This window comes from Podarcis tiliguerta, assembly GCF_965153285.1.
Source record: "Podarcis tiliguerta genome assembly, chromosome: 3".
Taxonomy (NCBI): Eukaryota; Metazoa; Chordata; class Lepidosauria; order Squamata; family Lacertidae; genus Podarcis; species Podarcis tiliguerta.
The window spans coordinates 7,688,243-7,694,242 of NC_139536.1; positions in this window are offsets into that span (position 1 = coordinate 7,688,243).

The window sequence follows — 6,000 nt, forward strand, 5'->3', positions numbered from 1 at the left end:
GTTGCAAGATACGATTCCATCCCAATTACATTATAGAATGTTCCTGATGTTTCCTGTTCAGGGTTCAGCCATATCCAGAGATGAACTCCATGAGCTTGGCCAGATGTGTACTGAGACAGGTGTAGAAAAGGAGCAAAGACTTCTGAGCACCAGAATTGCATGGAACTTATTTGTGGGACATAGGAATTCATTCTCTTTTTTTTCTTTCCCAAAATATAGTCCGCCCCCCCCCACAAGGTATGAGGGACAGTGGACCGGCCCCTGCTGAAAAAGCTTGCTGGCCCCTGATCTAGACATTATAGGTCTGTTGACACAGCCTAGACATATCATTATGGCTAACTTTCTCTTTGACAGTGTCAATTTATCCAGGCAACCCAACCTTCCAATCACCATGCAGCCATGGAGCTCACTGGGTGACCTTGAGCCTATCACTGCCTCTCAGTCTAACCTACCTCACAGGGTTGTTGTGAGGATTAATTGAGGAGGGGAAGAATCATCTACATCACTTTGAGGTACTTGGAAAAAGAGATGGGAAATAAATGCAATAAATGAATGAATAATAGAATGTGGGATTTTTGCATTGTGGCCAACTTGTTATGAACCATCACCTCCATATCACCATACTTTCAGAAACAAAGTTGCAAGACAACCTTATTTTATTAGGCAAAAAGATGAGCAGGTCACTCATGGCCCAAATCGCTGGTCCATCTGCAAAGCAGATAAGCAGGAGGCCATGAATTTCAAATATGCTGCCTGGGTGGTCCCTTGCTGTTATCAGCCAGTTCTTTATTTGCACAAATAAGGAATGCAATAAACAGTTCTAATTCTTCTACTGCTGGAAACAGATAGGCATCGTAAAGAGGGGGAAAGAGTTTCATTCATTTAATTTTTTTAAGCTGTAAAAGGTTAAAAATCTCTTCCCCTCCAACACTTTATTATCCATAATTGCATCCATACATCCAAGACATATGACTATCTACATATCAAAGTTATCAAAATAAAATTCAAACAGAAAAATGTAAGTCTTCAGATCATAAATTTAGAACGTAGTTTTGACTTCCCATCCTTTTCAACATCTTTTCACTCTAGTAAACCTATTATCTTAAGATATTAACGTATTAATAATAAACTAATAATATACATCTGTGTCTATGTGTCTATTTTTATCCTTATATCCTTAATTATTTACAGAGATTACTCAAACGCTGCAACCGAATTCAAATTGCAACACTTATTTTTTAAATAGTTCTTTAGAGGTTCCCAGTTATCAATGAACTCATGTTTTGGCTTATCTTTAATCTTTTATGAGAGATATAATAATAATAATAACAACAACAACAACAACAATAATAATAATAATAACAATAATAACAATAATAATAATAATTTATTTATGCCCCGCCCATCTGGCTGGGCTTCCCTAGCCACTCTAGGCGGCTTCCAAAAAAATATTAAAATACTGTGACAAATCATACATTAAAAGCTTCCCTAAACAGGGCTGCCTTCAGATGTCTTCTAAAAGTCTTGTAGTTGTTGTTCTCTTTGACATCTGGTGGGAGGGCTTTCCACAGGGCGGGTGCCACTACCGAGGAGACCCTCTGCCTGGTTCCCTGTAACTTGGCTTTTCGCAGTGAGGGAACCGCCAGAAGGCCCTCGGTGCTGGACCTCAGTGTCTGGGTAGAATGATGGGGGTGGAGATGCTCCTTCAGATATACTGGACTGAGGCCATTTAGGGCTTTAAAGGCCAGCACCAACACTTTGAATTGTGCTCGGAAACGTACTGGGAGCCAATGTAGGTCTTTCAAGACCGGTGTTGTAGTAAAGTTAGTATATTTCTGAAAGCCATTCCTTGGTCAAGTAAGGGAGTGAAGCCTTGTGGGAAACCAACAAGCCACAAGGACCCTGGGAAAGAAGTCCTGTTGCTTTAACTCTAGACTAACAGGCATCCAGGATGAGCAGTTTATGGTGGGAAAGGAAGCTTGATTTACTGAAGGACCTAGCACCTGGGTCCTATGTTATTCACATTTTCTCACTGATGTTATCTATCCTAATTGCCTACATCTGCATAACATCCAGGAAGGGAGGATACCCCTTGATCTGGCTCTGGGTTCCTAATTGCCCCAGCTGCCAAGAGTTAGATTGATTAATCAGCAAGTCGGTCATTGGTGAATTTGAAAATAATCTAAAGTTATGATTGGCCTTGGGGTTCCGTTCCCACGTGTGTATTGGGGATAAAAGACCTGGGAAATGAATGGTTAAGTGTGCCTTGCAATCCGCATGGGACCCGGCTAGAATGCTACACCTAATAGCCGACAATTGCAGCCTATTGTGATGCGGAATCGCTGTCCTTTTCATCCACGGACTTAAAGACTTTTTCTATCCTAACCTGCAAGTAGCGTGAAGTAAGTAGAGAGTTAGTTATATTCTACAATGTTCTTATTTTGTTCCTGTAACCCTCAAGTGATGTGCCTGCAAGTTTGCATGTGTTCTTATGTTCTTCTTTTTTAAAATAAATTTTTAAGAAAAGAAACTATTTTAGTTGTGTGCCTTTCTGGGAATCAGCTAATCCTAGCCTTACGCTTGGTTACGCCTACCGTGTAGATTTCTGCCTGCAGATACAAACTGCAGGGTTGGGGGAAACCGGTACTAATTGAGGCGCAGCCTTCCCCCTGGGCTGTGGCTTGGAGTTCCCCGGGTCAAGGGGGTGGTGGCAGCTACCAGTACGATTTTGTCTTGTTTTGTAAATTAGTAACCCCCGCTTGCCTGGGCTACTCAGGGAACCTGTCTGGCCGGAGAGCAGAGACAGGGTAGTGGGCCGAGTGGCAGAGGGCAAGTGGGTGGTTACGTTACCAGAGGTGTGATATGGTCTCAGCAGCCACTCCCAGTCACCAGTCTAGCTGCCACATTCTGGATTAGTTGTAGTTTCTGGGTCACCTTCAAAGGTAGCCCCTCGTAGAGCGCATTGCAATAGTCCAAGCGGGAGATAACTAGAGCATGCACCACTCTTGCGAGGCAGTCTGCAGGCAGATAGGGTCTCAGCCTATGTACCAGATGGAGCTGGTAAACAGCTGCCCTGGACACAGATTTGACCTGTGCCTCCATGGCTAGCTGTGAGTCCAAAATGACTCCCAGGCTGCGCACCTGGTCCTTCAGGGCACAGTTACCCCATTCAGGACCAGGGAATCTTCCACACCTGCCCGCCTCCTGTCCCCCAAAAACAGTACTTCTGTCTTGTCAGGATTCAACCTCAATCTGTTTGCCAGCATCCATCCTCCAATGGCCTCCAGACACTCACACAGGACCTTCACTGCCTTCACTGGTTCTGATTTCAAAGAGAGGTAGAGCTGGGTATCATCCGCATACTGATGGACACCCAGGCCAAACCCCCTGATGATCTCTCCCAGCTGCTGCATGTAGATGTTAAAAAGTATGGGGGAGAGGACAGAACCCTGAGGCACCCCACAAGTGAGAGCCCAGGGGTCTGAACACTCATCCTCCACCACCACTTTCTGAACACGCCCCAGGAGGAAGGAGCGGAACCACTGTATGACAGTGCCCCCAAACTCTTCCTCTTCTTCTTCAAAGGGTCCAAGGCCTCTGTCACAAGGTGACACCATGACACTTGGAGGCAGCAATGCTTTTGAACAGCAGTTGCTGAAAACCACAGGAGGGGAGATTGTTCTTGTGCTCAAATCTTGCGTGTGAACTTCCCCCAGGCATCTGGTTGGCCACTGTGAGAACAGGATGCTGGACTTGATGGGCCATTGGCCTCATCCAGTAGAGCTCCTCTTAGGTGCAACAGGCTTTTGTGGTTCTCCAGAAGCCCCCCACAAAACCTGTTTGATCACCCATAAGTATGTGACGCTCATGGAAATGAATGTCTACTGTATTGCCATTTTCTCTGCAAAGCTTCTGTCCCAAGTGCCCATACAAAAGGAGCATTATGTTCCGAACTGTGTAACTCAAGTAAGCCCCCACCCCAAGGCTGTATGATACCATGTTTACATCACTTGAGCAAAATGCTTCCTTTTTAGACCGAAAATGTAAAAGATTTTGTTAATAGATGTGTGGAGATCAACTGGGATGATATGTCTATCACCAAGTGTACAGAGCTTTGGAACAATGGCAGGGCAATTGAATGGTCAAATTGTGTTTGTGGACACTAACCCAGATTATCATATTCCTTCTCTCACCAGGAAATAACTGATTGGAGCGGATCTAAGCGATGCCTCAGTTCTGCTAAAAGAATCGTCTCCTGACCTGCTGAACTTCTTGCCAGCAAAAGAATGAGAAGATAATTCGACTTTGTCTGCTTTAGTACTCTTTGCTCAATAAAAGCATTGCAGTCATTTAAATAATTGATCGTGTTTCTCTTTGGGTTAAAAGGAGGTGGGAGGAGAATGCATTATTCTTCAAGACACAATTTATAACCAAACTTTATAATGGCAGGTGCCCCCATTTCAAAGGCACAATACAGCTATGCATATCCACATTCATGCATGAGAATGAAGATTGGATTAATCGCAGGGGGACTTTGCATCTAATCCAGCTATTTAGGCCCCCATTCAGCAAAGGAGCGGGTAGTGCTGTGGTCTAAACCACCGAGTTTCTTGGACTTGCCAATCGGAAGGTCGGCAGTTTGAATCCATGCAACGGGGTGAGCTCCCGTTGCTCTGTCCCAGCTTCTGGAGTTTAAAAACACGCCAGTGCAAATAGATAAATAGGTACCACTGTGGCAGGCAGATAAATGGTGTTTCTGTGAACTCTGGCACTCTTCACAGTGTCCTGTTGTGCCAGAAGCCGTTTAGTCATGCTGGCCACATGACCCAGAAAGCTCCCTGTGGACAAACAAAGGCTCCCTTAGCCTGAAAGCAAGCTGAGCGCCAAAACCCCATAGTCGCCTCTCACTGGACGTAACCACACCGGGGGGGGGGGGCTTTACTAGGTGTGGCTGCGCCTTTTGTTGAGTGGATTATATTTTCTACATAGGTACAAGAAACATTTGGATACCTTAAACCATACAAAAGTGAATAAAGCGTCCCAAACTTTCGGGTTTCGCGCTCGCGCATGAACAAATGGTCAAATTGACATCACCCGCGCATGTGCTGAAGTGGCGAAACGCACATGCTCAGAAGCGGCAAAACGTGCATGCGCAGAAGCGGCGAAATGCAACCTGAGCACGGGCAGAGGCCCTGTCACATCTTACGTTATGTTCAGGATGCGAACAGGGCTCCAGAACGGATCCCGTTCGCGTCCCGAGGTACCACTGTACTATGCTTCCAATTAAATGAAATTCAAAGTCCTTTCAGCATTATTCAGTTCACTCCATGAATAATATAAAGGATGGGGAAGAGTTAGCTGTAAGTTTCCACCGTAAACCTCTGGCAATATAGAGCTTCCCTCAATTTTTCTGTTTTTTACACACACAGTTCTGTTTAATGTCATATTCCATATCTGCAATCCAAATTCTTCCCTCCTCACCTGTAGAAATATAATTCTGAAGTAATATTCAAAGGGAGGGTTGGCAAATCATAAATGTAGAGAAGAAAACTTTCTATAAAGAAACCATAGGCTCCCCTCCCCCCACACCGTCTTTTGCACCAAATGAAGTCTTTTCTCAAGTTCAAACCTTAATGACCATACCGCATGGCTCAGCTTCAGTGGCTGGCTCCTCCAAAGCCGTTGACCTCCTCCAGACAGCCCACTGAATCCCGAAGATTTCATCAGGTTAATGCACTGTTCAGTATTTCGTTGCTTTGGCACAATGTGTCTTCTTGAGTGGTTGCAGTCATGGACGACAATACCCACAGCAGGAAATAATATATAGACAGAAACTTTCAAAACAATAAGTGCTATAGAACCACTGAGCTATGAGTGCACATCATGCTTAACGACGTGAATTTTACTTTCTGATCTTTGAATATTATGGCTCTCTGAAGAATAATGTGCAACATATGTGGTAATTAACTTTTTTGGGTTCCTCTTGGTGAATAGATTTTG